Source organism: Ylistrum balloti, unplaced genomic scaffold (assembly GCF_031769215.1).
Source record: "Ylistrum balloti isolate Yb309-2 unplaced genomic scaffold, AGI_CSIRO_Ybal_v1 Utg371224, whole genome shotgun sequence".
In the NCBI taxonomy this organism is placed as follows: Eukaryota; Metazoa; Mollusca; class Bivalvia; order Pectinida; family Pectinidae; genus Ylistrum; species Ylistrum balloti.
The window spans coordinates 566,458-586,440 of record NW_026782663.1 but is presented as its reverse complement, the minus strand read 5'-3'; the positions used below and the strand labels follow the sequence as shown (position 1 = coordinate 586,440).

At 35.1% G+C, this 19,983-nt stretch overlaps 1 long non-coding RNA gene across 2 annotated transcripts in view; it reads right to left on the bottom strand.

Moving 5' to 3' along the window:
- LOC132561539 (uncharacterized) overlaps window positions 1-16,781 on the bottom strand; it is a 56,737-nt gene extending 39,956 nt beyond the window's left edge. Inside the window, exons 1-5 of one of the 2 annotated variants that reach the window (XR_009554715.1) lie at window positions 16,700-16,781; window positions 16,339-16,387; window positions 10,482-10,619; window positions 4,652-4,698; window positions 4,219-4,330 (exon numbers count right to left, since the gene is read on the bottom strand). This is a non-coding gene — a long non-coding RNA (uncharacterized LOC132561539). The remainder of the gene's footprint in view (window positions 1-4,218; window positions 4,331-4,651; window positions 4,699-10,481; window positions 10,620-16,338; window positions 16,388-16,699) is intronic. The other variant, XR_009554714.1, reaches the window with a different exon arrangement.
- Between the last annotated feature and the right edge of the window lie 3,202 nt (window positions 16,782-19,983).

The window sequence follows — 19,983 nt, the reverse complement described above, 5'->3', positions numbered from 1 at the left end:
TTGCTTTGATGCCATAATCTACATGTGTGAGAGGAAAGGACTTGTTTACCATGCTCTCCGTTTGGGAACATGACATCACTTATCAGGGATGGTCAATATTTACACAGCGGGTGTCGTCGATGAAGTAGAATATTTATGACCCCGGTACACATGGTCTTATTTTCCTTGTGTTTTGTGTTGGCACGGAGATATTTTGTTTTGATGTAAAACATACTTACAGTTATTCAGTATTAGAAACTACATGGTTTTAATATAACTCTCTAACTTTAGGTAGATTTGCAAAGGAAAAAAAGTTATGTTTCCCTTTTTTGTGTAACTAAATTAACTAATTCATTAATCAACATACTAGTAAGTGATTAGGCAAATGTAAAAAAAACAATTTAGACATAATGTCACTGACATATTTAATGTAAAGTTACAACTACTAGTAATAGTTATTGACATTTTGTGTGATAAACTTTCATGTCTGATGCAAATGTGTGTAAAAGTAATCGAATTTTCCTATTAATGGTTATACATAAAGGTCAGAATAGTACTGAAAATAACAAATCATTTGACATGTGGTGACTAGATCTATAATTCAACAAGAGACACACATCTTTGTACTCTCAAAATATCTTTTAAATTAATTGAATACTTAATTTGGGTCGCTGTAATAGATTCCGTCTGTAGAGGAGCTGTCTCGTGACATTTTCTGACTTGAATGACGTAATAAAAGTTTGCAAAGGTCAACAACCAAAGGAAAAGTACCAATTTTCGTTAAAGATACTAATGAATAATAGGAACCTGTCTAAATAGTCCATAATGCTTAAAGAGAAGTGTTCCACCTCTTATGTAAATAGAAAATTTTACACCAGTCTACAGTCATATAAAGTTCTGGAAACGAGTCGAAGACTTTTTTCCTTTAGTGGCCTTCCGAAGACAAAAAAAAAAATGGAAACGAATGAAAGATTCTGTTTATCAGATAAATGTACTGCTTGTCCAAACATTCATAAAAACGATTTTATCAAGTTGATGACCACACAATGGAAAAATGGGAACCTTCAGCCAAGGGCAGAATCGCTAGGTCATATTACATGTGTGTAATAACCAAAATGTAATTGGTATTATTACATTGATAACATGGAAGTTGTGTTATGGATGGCGACCATATATATATATATAACATTTAGCACATCTGTGATTGGCTACTGGATTCCATGGGCTCAGTTGTGATGTAATATCCTGATAACTCCAAAGACAGAGGTCTAAATTAAGCAAAAATACCACCAATTTTACATCAGTCTAATATAATATTGTTGTCACAAAGACTGAAAGATGTCAAATTTATGTGATAAACAGAACATTACTTTCGTTTCAAATTCATAAAGAAAATCATGTACTCGTTTTATAGATTTCGTAGGAAATGTAAAATTATACAAGATCCTCTATATTTGGACAGGATGGGGATTAGTCTGGATAAGCCTACATTCGATACGTGTAGGCTTGGCACCACGTAACTAAGCAGCGACATTTCAGCATCAATGTAAGCTGATACATACAGTGGCTACCACGCACAACAGCAATTCAATTGAATTAGGATTGCACATTGTGCAAAGTTGAACTCTGGTATTTCCACACTCACAAGCCTAATCTTCTCGTAAGCCATTCATTCATAATAGCTGAAATTATCTCCTGAAAATGTCAAGTACCAGCGCCTCCACGTCGATACAAATAGAAGAAAATACGTATGGAAGTCTAACTGCCTGGAGAGGTTTTAATAGCATTTCTGTAACACGTCAAGGATATTTATACGAGATCCATTACGTGATGTGAATGGAAATTCACATTTGATTATGTCAGTCAAATTTGAAAATAACGAAGTCCATTACTAGTATCATTTTCTTTAGTTTCAAAATATATGAATGTCTTTAAATTTGATTCCTGTCTGTTAGTAGGCGGATATCCGTACTAAATACAATTTATATTCCTCCTGTTCGGAGAAAGGTGAAGAAGAAAATAAAACTTGTCTTAGCATTTTTCTTTACAACAAGAGACAAGGGAACTTTCAGGCAATTTGTAAAAGTGCCTATTTGTTTGTCTTCTGGACTGATCGTCCGTTAGAACAACCAGGGTAATTTTGAAGTGATGGTTTTTCCACAGATCAATTGCTTTAATACGATGTTCTACTGATTGAACTCATGCGTAACCCGAAAAAAACATTCGAGAAACAATAACTAAATTATTAAAAAAATGAGAGTGATTTTTAAAAATATTTTCACGGAACATTCCATCTTTTCAGAGCTTTATATGGGTTCTGAAGATGTTAAATTAACAAATTAAAACACATAATTCATTTGTTAAAAAATGTGAACTACTTTCAGAAATGAGATGAAAGAATCATCTTCAGGTAGCATATAACTATAATTGATAACCTCTCACCCCGAGGGTTTTACGAAAAAGCGGTTATATATAATATCACCAGTGACAATGCTTTCAGGAAGCAGTCTTTTATTGGGTTTTCTCGCTAGCATTAGGGAAAGTCTATACTTTATGTCTGCATCTGTGATGAAAACGTTTTTTTCCCTCACACTTTATCACCTGAAATGTCTAGACGTTTCTCGAGAGGATTCCTGGAGGTATAACGAGGTCGTGACCACAGACCAGACAGGTGGCGACACCTAGACGCATAAACCAAAGGCCAGTAGGACAGTCTATCAGTTAAATCTTCAAACGATCGATTTTCAATAAAAAAAACGGCATACAGCTTACGTAATATGAGTTCATTGTTTGTTTTAAAAAATATGAGAGACGTTTTTCATCGTGTTATTCACTCAAGTGACAAGAACGCCATATTTGGTGTCATTGGGAATGCATTCCGCAAAAATCATAAAAGAGATTGTTAGAATATGCTATTGAGCCGCGCGTCACGAATTTGCCGTCTGAAATGAGTTGCCAATCTTAATGTTCAAGAATTTACACCGTCGACTTAGTGAGAGGAATGCACACACATGCCGTAATATTGCTTATCAAAGAGAGATGAAAGGGAGAATGCTGAAGCAGACATCTCGTTGTGTAATTAAGACATTTACGTCAGAACACCCGTACTGAACTGCTCAAATTCCTCCTCAGCGTAAATTCATTTTGTCTGGTTAGCTCAATCAAAACAAACGAAAAGAAAATTAATTATAATTTCAAAATGATTTCTCTGTAAATAATCTCGACTTAAAGACGATTTCACAGTAGTTTTTGATTAAAGAAATAATATTTTCCGTTCTTTTATCATATAGAATAAAAGAGATGATGTGTTTTTTAGCTGTAAATACTAACAAATGTAGTAGCTGTGATAGTTAAATCCCCTCCGTCCCTCTGACGTCATAGCGAAGATTAAACGATCGTGGAGGGACATTTTCCTGCATTGCTTTGCTCATTACCCAGGCGATAATTATGCCAGACAACCGCGGGATTCACCCCCGGGGCAAGCATTGGGATGGCATCTGTATACACTATAGTAAACCTATCACCGGAAGTTAACACAAGCAATTCTCAGTGATAAACTTTATCAAAATCTGCATTCCAAACATTCAACAGCGATCCAATGTTTAATGTTATTGGTTTGTGGTGAGGGGGTGGAAGATGTCGGAGAGGACTAGGGGGAGGGGGAGGAGGGAGGAGGGAGAAGGGGATTTCCCAAAATATCATCATTTCATTATGTGTGTGTCAGTCAGAGACAGTATTAAAATATTACATAAACCTTGTATTTATAAGTTTTAGTTTGTTAGTTTTTGAAGCCGTATCTGATTTTAGAAATTTTTTTTGCGAGTTTCGAGAAGAACATATTCTTTTCGTCCCGCTGTAAAGTTTGTAGGACCAGGGTCGGGTATTAGGCGTTTTGTCATATTTTGGATGTATCTGTTGGCGTGTTGCTCCCCGCGCTCTCTTTTTCAGATTACATAAGTACTCCAGACATAATCTTTTGATGAGCGTGGTTGTTGCAAGGAAACAGAACAATGATAGTATACTTTAATCGTACCTTCAAAATCAATAAAGATATATGAGGTGCACGAAAATCTACATTTTCTTGAGTAATGATGGCTCAGGAGAGAAGTTACTAGGTATAAAACCAGTGTAAATACATGCTTTGATTCTTCACAAAGTTAGTTGTTTGTTGAGGTTAACGCCCCATTTACAACCATGATCACTTAAAGGCGGTGTCTGATGATAATGTATTGTGCTTACCTCAATGAACAACACACGAGAGGTCTGTCGCACGCTAACACAGTAATTGGGGGTAAAGTTCTTGCTCAAGGACATGACCAAGACAGAACAGACTAGTCCGCCTGTCAGCTCGCTGGAAAAAAAAGCTGCTAGGGGTAAAGTAATTCGAACCAGACACCTCGGATCATCGCTTCAGGACGCGTAGGGCAAGTCTGAACCGGTACAAAGTTGATAAACTTTTAGAATGGTCATAATATTAAACAAGACGGTTTTGGACAGGTCCGATGACATCTACCAACTTTTTACACGAAATACTTTGAATGATTTTAAATGTTTTTCATGCCTTGATATAATAACATTTTGCTGTAAGCAATAACGCAATTCTAATTGGCATGGAATTTACAAGTTCATTATACATAATATACATGTGGATAAAATGTTACCGACAACTTACCTCCAGGGAATATCTTTTACTATATACGTCATTCGGCAAGTTATTTCCTGTATAAACAAAACAACTGTAAATAATTTTTCAACTGTATATAAGAATATAATTTCTCACAAACTGACAGAAATTAATTAGGTTTTATTTATTTTTTCTACCTGTCAGTAGCCAGTGCATGACACACGAGTATACAGAACCAGGCACGTGGAGGAACGATTATGACGTCACCTTGGTGTTTTTACCTGAACATGAAAGTCACCTGTAAATAATGATGTTTACGACAAACAAATTGTCTGTTATATTTGTGGTCATATGATAATAAACATCGTCGGTATGATGATATAATGAAAGTTATGACAGAGGAATGGTTTTTCTGGAATTTTGGGTTATTTTTAACTGCATGTTTTCCTTGTCGTGTTTCAAATGTTTCAATCAGGATTTAGGATTCTTCTTCCTCATTTTCATTGGCGGAGGGGGAGGTAGGTGAGGGGGTCTAGGGATGGGAGTAAGCTATTATCTATGTATTAATGTTGAATCTAGGTTAATCTTCACGTGTGCGTATGCTCCTTTGTTAACACAGAGAGATACTTTGTTTAAGTGTTTTTGCCTTTCCTTATCATTAACCTTCAATAAAACAGACACATACGATGATAAATGATATCAACAAAAAAAATCGATTATTAGTAGCAGCCTCTGCAATGAAAAATATGTAGACACTGGCTATGCAGAAGCATACTTAAAAACACATATATTGTGAACAATTCTTAAGTACCTGTAGTCGTCTGATGTATCTGGAAAAAAGACCCACCAATCTTTACGTTTGTAATTACCATGGAGATGTTGAAATCCCGTATCACCTTAGGCGTCAATTTAGCATTACAGAAACATATAGCTGTATATATACATCGTTTAATTGTTAATGGGACTACAATTGACTCTAAGTGGAATCACGCTTTGTTGCGCACAAATCTAACAATCATTCATTCGCTTTAGTACTGTCGATTACTCTATGTGTTTCATGCATGTTAAACCTCCTGTGACCTTCTCATTTTATGAATGACTAGGTTTTGACATCAATTCAGATATACGATATGGTGATGTAAATAATGAATGATATCCACGGGAAAAATGATTTACGTTTTGATATGACACCATGAGGATAGCGAGAGAGTAGATACATGTATCAACACGGGGCCCCACTCTCTGTCTCAAGGACATTTTTTGTCCATGTTCATGGTTTCCGAAACTGTCATGGATCGCCCTTCGTTACCCATTGTCTACGTTAATAGACGTACTTGGGTTTTAGCTTTCTGGTTGCATAATTGATAGGCGTGCAAATGATTCCCATTTGTCTTGCGCTCCACCTATTGTAATGCTAGGTCGAACCCTACATCAAGACATTATTTGTTAGTCTCAAGGACAATCGATGTATGCCTCATAGACGTACTTTGTCTGTTTCACCCATTGTTTATTTGTTTCTATGGTGTTTTCGATAGTGTTATCGACTCTTTGTCAGCGTGACCAGAAGTTTATCTGGGATTCCCTGTCTGTTGCACGTGTTTTGCCATTTTCTCAAGGATAATCGCAATCTGTGTTAAAAATAACATGTTTCTTTTTTATTCCAGACTGCTTGTTTTTTTTTGTTTTTGTAGCTTTCTACTTGTTCGACAAATATTCCTTTATAACAAACGAAACAGTGTTTTCCGACTGTACGTTTGTCTGTCCTCCATTTGTCCGTCCGTCTCTCGGTTTCTTTTCTTTGTTATTTTCATTATTTCACTGTCGCTGCTATGTTTCTTGTTTTGTATTGAATCATTGTTTCTTCCCGATCGTGGTTTGATGTTATCGGTGTACCTTAACTGTGGAGCGTCAGACATACTACGTAAAAATGTGACCAAAATGCACTATAGACCATTAAAATACAGGTGTTACATTATTTTTATGATATCAGCACATAAATACAAAGATCACGTGATTGTACCTTATCTAAATGCACGTGTTGCCCTATTGGCATGCAATGCACGATGTTGTTTACTCTCGATGCCGTATTAGAAGATATTACGTATATATTTATCCGTGCGCTGATTACATTTCTATTCACGTAAAAATGCAGTCGTGTCTGAGCTATTCTATACACGAAATAAATTTATAATGATATTAACTTCTCTTTCATATAAATAATGGCCACTAATGGATATTTCTGCTTTATTTATATATATTAAAAGTAATATAAACAAGAAGACAGCTTTGTGAAATATCGTCATATATGCTTTTTTCAGTAGGTAAAGCACCGTGAAACGATTTTTTCAATACGAGCATAAATCAATGTCATAGAAATGGATCACACACATTGATAGCATTTAATAGAAATAAAGGTAGTATGACGAGTGTGGTCCCTAGTTAAAGAAACATAAATTATAGATAAATCAAGAAAGATAATTTATCTATTCAGCTAAACTGAAAAAATATTATATTGTGTTTTGCTTAAATTATCGGTGAAATTAAAAGGTGTCAGGTGGTAAAGTAGAAATGCACGTGCAAAGATGATGAAACTTGGTAAGTACATTTATATATAATCACATTTTATATCTCATCAAGCGACGTGTCAGGAATCCTGAGTGTTAATTAAAACACGTTCATTTTCTTTAATGTCTGCTTAATTGAAGTCTAGTCGATGTGGACGATGAAACCTCTATCCAGCGTCCATTGAAAACTATTATCGCACGAATTAGCAACTAATAGTAAAAATTCACTCTTAAAGTCGTTTTAAGAAACACATTAACAACTGCAAATTACCTTTCTTTCCTGATATGCACTATCTGCACTGATATTAATCAGTTTGGTATACATATTTCGCGAAAACCTTCAAACACATTCAGCGATTGATAACTATATTTGCGAGCTTTGAAAATCGCCAGCATATCAGCGTCGTCCTAATAGCACTCTAATACTGCAGGTAGTCTGAATAACGGCTGGTGTTTCATTAATTTGACCCCTTATTGGATGATATTTAATACATGTCAATACAAATTAATAATTTTATTTGCATCATACCGCTGTTTCGTCCTTTTAGGACTTGTCAGTGATACTAAGTGCCAGAAATGCTGAAGCCTAGGAGCCGTTAGAGAAAGATCTTGATTAATTTTAATAAAAATAAAAACTAAATGGTGAGGTGCACAATTTTCAATATGGAATGATTTCAAAATTACACGAGTATATTCTGAAACGTGTCACCTTTTCAATGAAGTAGTATTAGGAGTGAATGTTACGGCAAACCTGTGGGACTTAAAAGCCTACCAGTAATATCTACCACCTGCAATCTCGAAGATTGCAAAAAAGACACACAGGTGAATGACATCTATAGTAAATCGAAACAATGAATTAAATTGCACTCTACATTTCTACCGTTATTTTAGGACTCGTTAATCTTAATCAGGGTCTAACTTATCGAAAATACATATGGAGCCCGTTCCTCTGATGCCATGCCGTGAGCAATTACACTCATTAATTTACATATAATGAATCAAAAACAATAATTTATTAAATGATTTAAATAATTGAAATAAAGAGATAATGAATCATTGTGATTCATACATTATGTCACATGGGTTTATAACTTAACCAGCTTTCTACAGATGCTTACGTTTACCAACAACTGTGCATAATAATCAAAACCGTTTTTAATTCTACACGATTTATAACGTCTATGTTCATTTGACTCCACGTTTTAGTGAAATAAAAACGCTATCGAAAAAGGCTATGGAGCGTGTTTCGCGGAAAATTCTTCAAAAGACAGGGAATAACCATTAAGAGATTAACCGGAAATGTTTTAATAAATATTATCTGGGAGTTATCATGAGTTTATCTTTATGATAAGTAAATGCAAGATTCCAACCAAATGACTCATATAGAAAAACTCAGCAATCAGCTTTTTCATCTTCAATACACATAATAAGAGAAATGCTTACATATCACAGTCATATCAACAGGTGGTAGTTATCTAAATGACACCGTATTTCACCAGTCATGGTATAAAACTATACATTAAAAAGTCCGAAACGATAAAATGTCTTCTATTATGTTAACGCGCCATATACACAGCACGATTTTAATAATTAATAAATTCTTAGCTTATTACAGACCAAATTAAGTTAATCGCACATTCTATATATAGCAATATTAATACGTGTACAGTAAAGTTAAGGTCAACTCGGACAAATTCCGAACTGTCATCTATGGGGCAATGTTAACCATCAATCCCGGAAACAATTGTATACTGCATTTTGATTGGTCAGCTGCTGTTATATGCACTTGAAGGTATGAGACTGCATTCAGTGTGTCATTATGCAAACCAGTGGTTACATAATATAACATTAATGTGTCATCTGACAACTTTTATTATTGTTTAAAATGAATTGGACAATTTCCATTCATGTATTTTATACGCAAGCCTGAGGTGTCAGATGCCGGAACGTTAGGAGGGAATATGAGTTTTAGATTACCGTGAAGTCATTAATTTCGGTGTTGTTTTATTTTCTTTATTTTCGCGGGTTGCCTCAATCAATACATTCATATGTTCACGAACTGTTTAGTCACGAAAGCAAGTGTCTATGAAAAAAATCTTTTTTGGAGGAAAAAGAATAATAACACACACGAGTCACGTGAAAATATCTTATTTTACAGCACATGTAAAATCTTCCGAAGTTATACGTGCAACATTTAATCATTCTAATCAAGATTATTTCATGACGAACTTTAACATGTTGTTGGACTAATCAAAGCTTAATGATCATTGTCGTCATTGTAGCATAGACATTCTCCTTTATGATAAACAATAGTAATCTTCTATATGGTGCTGCTTATGTAAGCATAAACCTACTTATTTCATGTCAAACTTAGATCCACGACTTCATTACATGCCTTACCAACTTGTTTAGCCTTAAAATGTTGAGTCCAGACCTGTTATTCCATGTCGCCTGTTCTGTGCCTAGTCTAGACCTATGGATCAGTTCTTAGTCTATACCTGACGTTCTGTGCCTAGTCTAGACCTAATGGTCTGTTCCTAGCCTAGATCTGACGTTCTGGACCTATTATGGACCTAGAGGTCTGCGCCTAGCCTGGACCTGACGTTCTGTGTCTAGTCAAGACCTTTAGTTCTGTTCCTAGCCTAGATCTGACGTTCTGGACCTATTATGGACCTAGAGGTCTGCGTCTAGCATAGACCTGATGTTCTGTGCCTAGTCTAGACCTATAGTTCTGTTCCTATCCTAGATCTGACGTTCTGGGCCTGTTATCGACCTAGAGGTCTGCACCTAGCATAGACCTGATGTTCTGTGCCTAATCTAGACCTATAGTTTTGTTCTTAGCCTAGACTTGACGTTCTGGGCCTATTATCGACCTAGAGATCTGCACCTTAGCATAGACCTGACGTTTTGTGCCTAGTCTAGACCTATGGTTTTGTTCATAACCTAGACCTGACGTTCTGTGTCTATTCTGGAAATTGTGAAATTGTGAGTTACAATCGAGATGACTATAAAAATGATGAATCTAGATTCATTATATAGATAAAAACATGATTCAAACATTATCATTTATTGACATGGTGATCCACAATTAAAAAAAAGTTGACATAAAATAAGTGGCTCGGTAAATACTGATTACACACGAAATCAAAAGTAGTTTCTGTTAGATCCTCACCAGTGGTTTTAATACGCGTTTATAGTGCTTTTTTTATATCCACAACATATTGGTGTTAGATTAATCACGGTCATGACCTTTTTACTCGTCTGTAAAAATTGTTTTAATGTTGATACTACTTGTTGACCTTTTGATCGCTTACCCCTATGCTATTGTTTTCGTTGCAATTTGATTCCTAATAAATTTGATGACCTTTGTAGTTTGACCCCAATGGTATTGATTTCTTTGCTGGTACCCGGATGCATTGATCATCTTGTTTGTAACTTGTCTTTGAAACCTTCTGAAATTAAAACAATGATATTTTACATTTACTTTACTCGGTTGGACAGACAAAGATAGATATACTATATATTTACAATTGGTCAAACAATAATACATGAAAAAATAATAACGTAATAAATTACAAAAAAAAAAAAAAAAAAAATGAAAGAAAGAAATGGCATAAGTTATTTCATTAAATTACTTTAGAAGTCATATACATTTCAGCTCAGAACTCAGCAAATTTAGGTTTAGGCAGCAGGAATTTTAAGCCTATAGAATATTCTTGCGTACTTTTCTTGCATGCTAAAACAGATTAATGGGGCGTTTGGTGATCTACACCGAATGACTTGCTTTCCTCTCTAATGCTGTAATCACCTTGGTAACCACAAAGGATATGAGAAATGTGTCGCCAAGGCAATCTGGTATATGACTGGTACATCGTTTGTGACATAACGTGATAGCTGACGTAGAACTTGTACTCTAGATCAGAACCCAATGAACTGTAAACGGCATGGAATCTATAGCTGTGACCAACACGAGATAGAATGGTCTCGTTCATACAAACTCTTACAAATAAACACATATGTTTAGCTTGAACCTAAATATAGCCGATAGCACCATTAAAGTCACTTTATTGTACGTTCCGTTTTAAGTCTAAATTCGTTCTAGCAAGGGCTTTATTATAAATGCCATCACAGATTGTAAGCATAATTAAGGAAGATTGTGATACTCCCTTTCTGGCGTTTTAGAAAAGCAATTTCTTTCAAATCTGTTGCATTGTTTGATAGTGACGTATTGAAGCTATCTGCTCGGTCTAAGAATTCATTTCAGTGCAGAATTAGAGAAGACAGAGCGATACAAGCGGATTGTCAAATCTATTAAGGAATGGTTTATAGTACTCTGCAAAATACACGGAGCATATGCAAAGTCTATTAAGGGAAACGGCGAGGTTGTCGCGTTTTCTGCCATATTTAACACCTCTACCGGCTAGACGGAAGTATAAAGATTTAACCTCTTGATTTGACCTTTAGGTGTCGTCTGCTGTTGTAGATTTATGCTCAACCTGCAGCAGTAGTGCAGACAGAAATGGCGTATGTATGGATTATGTAATTCAACCTTTGCTAGGTTGTCTGCATGTGTTACCAAATGTATTCGTAATTTTCTGCAAGCTAAATGATACTTTTTCCTGTCTCTCTAAAATTGACTACATCTCGGAAAATTTGTCATATTACATTTTATTCTTGACAATGGAAATGACATTTAAAGGTGAATAAACCATGAGGTGTATAGTTACGCAACGAAATGGAATTCTCCTCGGACGGTTGACACGTGTTTTGCATAATTTAGATTGGGAAAGGACTAATGCGAGGTTTTACATCTAAATATGTATTATTCATATAGATGTATTTGGCTTCTCATGATGAGTTTTAATATAGATTTAAAGTGAACATATGTTTGTAATCCATAAGAAAATATTAAATCTTCGGTTCACGGGAATACGTTTCTTGTGTTTGTGGGTGGTAAATAGGAATTTCTTTAGGTAGATCTTTAACAAAAGCAAAATCTGAAGCATTATTGCGTTTATACAATTTCATTTTACTACCTGTAAGGAATCCAGAGATCAAGTTGTGTTAACATCGATGTAGACGCTATTTACTCTTAGTCAAAGTCAATCAGACATGGCTTTATGTATATTTACTGTGTACGTGATGGAAACATCTGCAGCCTGATAGCAGAGCGTATATCTGATCATTGACCGGTCTAGACGGATTGATTTTGTAAATATATGGTTATGTTCGTATAATTGGTATTTCGTGTTGCGATTTGAAATTTGTCTTGATGGTAGAGTCGGTATCCCACTTCCCCTCCAATCTCATCTCGGGCGCCAAAGCTGGCTGGTGTGATTCGAGATGCTACAGCTTCATCTTCTCTTGTCATCACCGTCTTTCGCGATAACGAAGTGCATACCGTGCAGTCAACTATTTCTAGAGCTGTAGACATATCTATCGTCGCCACTAGGGGCCAGTGTCAATATGTACCGTTACTAAGTCAGGGGCATTACTGCTGGCAACTTGCACCTTATGGGTTTTAAAACTACAAAATTGCACCTGCGGGTTTGCAAATAACAGAACTACACATTGGGTGTGAAAACTATAAAACTACAGCTTCGGGCTTTATAACAACAAACTGCACCTTCGAGTTATAAAATAACAAAACTACTTTAGTTTTTCTTTTTCTTCTGAGTTTTATAACACTCCATGCTAACACTCACTTCAATAAATATGGATTTAAAACAAGCTTTAATATTGAATTAAAAGTGATATGATTAAATATCATAATCATAATGTTTAACTTCAGAAACATATTTAATAACATATGTCATTTACATGATATTTTACATGGTCATAAATTTTTAATTTGCTAATTTTTCCTGATTTAAAGAAAATAACTCTTTCCTGGTAACACATCCTAAATAGATCTACTTATACCTATTTAACAGTTCGTGGACATATATATTCCTGGATTAAGAGTAGCCACGAATTCAATGAAAATAAATTCCCTATCGAAGTCAGTGATGTAATAATGCTACCGTTTAGGGAAAAAATGTTTGGCCAAGGTTATATTGACAAAGCTTAAATTCGCCAAAATATATCAGCATAAATCTCAGCTTGAGTTTTAGTTCACCAATATAAAACAGTAACCAAAGTTTCTCCTTAAACAGTCAAACTAATTCAGAGTATGAAGCATTTGTGGTGTTCTTTATTTAAACGTAGGAAAACTGCCGTTACTGGACTGATTGACCCAAGAGAAATCTTCCTTATAAGTTTCCTACCACCGACAGCTGATGTCTTACTTCACTCAGCACTTGTCATGCCTGGCGTCCTTTGCCAAATGACCTCGTCTCTTTACGGATACGACTACCGAAATGTACACATATAAAACATAAGAGGCCCTAATGGTATCTACTAGATTTGTCAGATATATTGAATTAGCTACTCTAAAAGTGTTGAACGCATCTGTTCCACTCAGGGAGTCGATTTATCTGTCCTTTGACACAAACCCTATCCCTGGCATACTTGCGGTGTAGGGCTATCTTCGCATCATAGAATTTGGAAGTTTGCATATCTCCAAACTGATTGTGTCTGCGTGTCATGTTTCGGCAGATTCTGTTTACTTTTGACAGAAATTCTCATTTAAGCCGCTCCTTATCCCCTCCCATTTCCCCTACCCATCATATGAAACATATCTCACGTGCAGAACACTAGCGCGTGAACGCCGCGCGACCAGATGTGTAAGATAAGATGGACATCTGTGTGGCTCTATCTAGTGATGATCTGGTTTCCAGAACGTCAGGTTAGAATCAATGTGGACATGACATACCGGAGCCATCCTTTGTCATGTGCCGTAAATCGTGTTAGATCTGTCTATATGAAATAAATTGCTATTTCGTATCATGTTTGGGACATAAATTCTTGGAATAGCAACTGTTGACGACATAAAATGATCATGAAGTAGCAATGAACTTTTATCCTCATTGTTTTGATATCGAGTTGCATGGTAACAGCCTTATCATGAAAGAATTGACTAGAACTTTATGAAAACAGAACAACATACCAGAGCGAATCATTTAAAGAGCTTAAAAATGAAATACAAAGCACAATATTTATGATTTGTCTATTTCGGTAGAATAAAGACCAAAGAAATCAAACACTACCTTTGTCACGTGTCGTGAAATGTGTTGACGTGATTAGAAAACAAGAAACACAATATTGAATAAACAGTATCACAACAAGGATCAGAACATAATTTCGTTTTATTAGTTTACTATTGTCTACTTCATTTGTTTCTATCATTATTTTGATAAAAATATTTCATTTTTTTAATGAACCATGGTTTTAACATTGCATCAGGACTGACGTTGATGATCGCTAATCAGATTTTTGTAGGACATGTGTGTATCACGCTGACAAAAAGAGTTATATAACTAATTTCCCGTTGGCGTTTGAAGACCGCGACACATTAACTTCGATCAAAGGTGAGATGACGTAAAACGCTATACAATGAAGGTATCCATATCAAAAGCCATTAAGCTGCAACAGCTGGCTATTAAATGTTTGTTTTTACTTAATAATGCTTCGTAATCCATGTTTTATGCACCCATAATCAAGATTAATGTCTATATCAAGCATTCGATGAACTAAATCTCATAAAGCTTTTGTTCCCGCACGATTTGGCAGATAGGAGTTTGGATTAATAAAACATTGTCGGTGCACGGGTGGGGTTTGCACAGATCTATAATAGATCACAGAGATAAGAACTTGCCATTTATATGAAAATACTTTTGTTGTAATAACATGCACGTCTTATGTAACTTTTGTATCCGGTCAAACATCAGTAGCAACAATCTACCGGCTTATCCTATTTCGCCTAAAACTTTTGCGGATATGCAACCAAACGAATTTCATCCATGTGAAATACTTTGTCTGCTCAAATAAGACATTCTTAACAATTTAAATAAATAATGCGTATTCTTGTTGGCATAACTGAAGTTGTATTATGCTTACTCTGTGTTCCATGATATCCTTATTATCTCATGTATTGCATATTTCCTTTACGTTTATTGATAGCAGACTGCCACACTTGCTTCAATATTATTTCATACCCACATCACTGTCATTCTCCTTAATGCCCATTAAAAGTTTGCCGCATGAGGAGAGGAATTCATAAAAGCTTTTAGCTTGTTTTGTAATCATCTCTATCCCTTATATATTAATTTGTGTAGTTGAGTTGTTGGAAAATAAGGACAATGTTTCATCAACGGGTGATACTTTTTGGGCATAACTATTTATCCTTAATTGATTTAAATTGAATCAACAGGACTGCCGCATGCTATTCAGCGAAAAAGCAACCAACATGGCTGTTCGCGAAGTGATTGATTCATCAAGCAAGCACGCAAACAAACATGATCGAAAATTATTCGAAAACAGAGGCACAAGTCAATGCAAGGTACCAAGCATCATCAAACAAAGAAAATATCGATAGGAATGTAAGCGACGAAGGTATGGAAATAAAGTCTAGGATACCTAGGTCACTATAAATGGTGTGATACAAAGAACAAAGACTCATGACGATTACTACATTTTTATAGAACAATGATAGCCATAACATAGACTCTTAGAATGACTACCAACTACAAATACACGTCTCTGACTAGAACTGTAACGGAACAGACTATTATGGGCAAGTATATAGTAAATATTTAATAGAACCAGACTGATTTAACCTATATACGAAGGCACAGGAGTCAGATTTAAGTAGGTAGTACACGTAACCCTTTACCTAGAAATATAGTTCACGTGGAGCATGTAGTCTTGTTTAGATTCACGTTTGGTGAAAAGGTAGTATAGCAACACTTACAATTAAAACTATTTTTTTTAAAATGCAAAGTAAAGTTTTAAAGTATGCATTGCTGGGAGAAGCATTCTAATACCACAGAATCAATTGAAAATTAAATTTATAACACATTACAATATCACAGTCATAACAAGAAATAATTTTGTATGTATTCACAAAAATGCTCTAATGTAAATAGATATGTTACACAACGGACAAGAAAGTGAACACCATCATTTAGATAAATAGCTACCAAGGTGTGTTGGCGTGTGATTCTTGGCAATTCCAAAATTGTTCTGGAATGTAACACTCCAGTGACATGTTATATAGTAGTCGACCTTTACCTTACTTTACTGCACGTAGTCCAACTATCCAGATTATTTTGACCTTGACCTGGAAAATCCAACACAGTTGCCAAAATTAGCATTGCATTACACTCGAAGCATTTCATTCCGGCTATCTTTCTGTCGAGTCTTACAGTTTGATTGGCACGTGATGTACTATCATTTGTGACGTGGTTTATGATCTACATTTACACAATTTATCATATGACTTCTATATATATTTTAAATGTATAGATAAGATTATCATATTACAGCCATATCCATGTACTTCTGTTAATATAGCTTGAAAATAGATGAAATATATTTCTGCTTTAAGAATGCCTTGACTCTGAATTAGACCCTACCCGAACATAACACTTACGTGTATTTATGCCTGATGTCTATCTCGAGTGATTGTCTGTACGTAAGTTGGTTTTGCCATTCCTAACTGTTGATGATATGGAACAGCGTGCTTCATGTCTGATACACAACTGCAAAATTCTGCATTCCTCGACCGTAATATTACAAGTGGAGAATCTGTAATATTACCTTAATTATATTGCTACTGTCAGTTCAAATATTTTGGAACAAAAAATGCACTAAATCACTTGTAAAATAATTATTGAAACATAAATACAGATTTTTTTTCAAGACATTGAGTGCTTTACAAATGTTAGATACTTAAAGCACCTTGACTTAAGTGATGTGATAGGATCAAGTGAATTACTCCAAGCCACTTCGTTTACAAGAATACGAACCGTTCACGTTTCTTGATGGTCATGTATCGATAACTAGCAAAACCATTCCCATCGGAATCCATGAATTATAGCACACTAAGTTTTCACTTAATTCATGACGAAAAGGAAGTTCACAAAAAACGAACTTCATTCAGTTATTCAGTAATACATTGTTTATCAATGGATGCCTGTGTTTCTGAAGCAATAAAAGCTTCTCCAATTAATCCATAACATTGTTTGAAATATTATAAAAGAGGGAATAAAATTCTATTCATAGTGAAGCATTTCCTTGAAAAAGTCGTGATCACTTCTGTTTGCGGACCGTAATATTTAATTTAGCTACATATTTTAACGAATCGTTAACTTGAAAAATACTTATGATTTATAGATTCTGATTTTTTTTATCAGAACCTGAATGATATACTGGGATGTGTAAGTAATGTTTTAAACTTGTCTAACAGGATATAGAGTGTTTATAACTAGCGTCTTACACGCGAAGCTCTTATAGAACGGTTTGTAATAGCCCGAGCATATTCGTGTATTAATGGTGCTAAATGCTGAACAGACAGCTCTACTTTGTAAAACAGAAATAGATAAAAGATGAACCTGACCAATTTATACAACTATTTCAACCTTTTATTTTTTCTACAAACTTAAATGGTAGACACTTGAATGTGTCTTTGTTGCGTAAACAGAGCAAGTTTTGATCGGTTAATATGGAATATTGCTTAAAAATTGATTTCTAACATTTAGATGCAACAGGAAGAGAGAAATACGTTTAATTCAAAGATAAGGCGATTTTGTACCGTATAGTCAAACGACAGTGGTACCATCAGCTGTGAGCCGCAGTAAGACCAGATAATAAAAGAGATAATAGGTAATTTACGTGCTTAATTCTGATATGCGTTACGTGCATTCACTCCATGTCGTCTGATGTGAACCGGAAGTTAGCTACCCTGGAGGCACTTCGTACGTACGTGACCCACTGGTATACTGACCTCTAATTCAAACGTTCGTATGACCTCGATTTAAATTTCAAACGTTTCCAAGATGTTTTGACTGCACCGGAGGGAAGAGTTCATTTATGTTATGATTAATATACATTCGGTGCAGACAAAAATACGTCTCTGATGTTGAATCATGTATCAACAAGTCGTGTAATTTCTGTCTGAAATAAGGTGTTAAACATTTATGTCTATGCACGAAAGGTCATTGCTCTTTGTCTGCCTGTGATTTGACAGGAAACATGTCTTTACCGAACACAGATCTGTACAAACAAGATTCGTTGTACACCGTCCATCAAACGTAATGGCTATGACTTGGTGTTAATCGTCCAGTTTATGCTTTTAATGTAGTTTGTTGTCTCAATATTTGTTAATTTTGTCCTACACGAAAAAGTCATTCTGTCGCCAGACACATGTTAGCGATGACGTTACAGTCAATTTATAGGTAAAGAACACAACATATATCTGTCTCCAAAACACTCTAATGGGAGCTACAACCTTAATAATGACTTGCTCAAATAAAAAACCAGTCATCAATTCAATACAATTACAGTCCCTACAGAATTTATTGTTGAAAAGTACAGCAGTGTAATTATCATTGGTACTATGGGTTCAAGGTGATGGACGCTTAATAGTAATTTTGTTTTTAAAGTACAGCAATGTAATATTCATTGGTACTAAGGGTTCAAGGTGATGATTATGGAATACTTAATATTAATTTTATTGTGAAAAGGCAAGTATAAAAACATATTTGCCAAAGAAAAATTAAGAACATACAACAATATTAGACATATAGAGTAATCGTCTTAAATTATTCTTATGTCTGGTTTATCAGTTATTTACTAGATGTATCACCCCTTAGAAGGCAGTGTAATTTGTAATTTTGACGAGCGATATTGAAAATGCTGGTGGCTACCTCACAAAACATTATGCAGAAAACCCATCGAATGCTCTTTTGAGTAATCAGGGAAAACTGTCTTGTCAAACAGCATCACTACAACAGAGCATGAGGGTATGTAACATCAAGTTACCTGAAAACCGATACTAGAAAAGTCGAAATACACACCTTCGGTCTATACCCGAGGATAAATACATTCCGACCAATATCGAAAGTGGGGTTGTTGTTGTGAGAATTGGACACTATATGTAGATATTACTGGCTATGTCTAACAAACAAGTCAATTAGCTAACACCTCTGTTATTGGCAGTGTAATAATCGTGGTTTGTCTCTCAACCTCATTTTAAATGACAATGATAGCTTATCTAGTGACGTTTGATGGGTACTGTCTAGACAGACTAAACATATTACACTAACTAACAACATGACATCCGTTATGTCTTCCAGATTTCCCTCTGCTTTGAAACACCAATATGTTGACAATACCAGTCCCCAGTTTCCTTTTATGCTCATGTCCATTAATTCTGACAATTAAATATTCTGTTTGATTTTTCCACTTAAAATAGAAATATTTTGAAAAAATTGAAAACGATTTAAAAACTTAAAAAGAAAAACAAAAACAGATTGTTTGACTCGAATTAGATTCTTTACTTGCGGTTATGACTTCTTCTAAAATATAAACAGGAATGAGGTTTCAGGGATGATTTGTAAGGAAACTGACAAATCGTGTGCATGAGAATGCTGTTAGTTATTCGTTCGTTATCAAAATCAACAGTAGGAAAATATATGTCCAACTTTAGTTTGGTTTTAGTTGTAATCTCACCTATGCCTGTAAGTGTATCCCTATCGATAAAAAATAAAGCACAATAAGCGACTTCATGTTGATAACACAACAGAAATATCCATTAACGCCACCTCTTGTTAATTTGTGTTCCCTGAAATAGAAGGAGATAAAGGATGAGTTTTGTTGTTGTTATTTTCTTCAATATACTGCCGTTATACACAAGAGATTAAGAAGTTTCCTAAT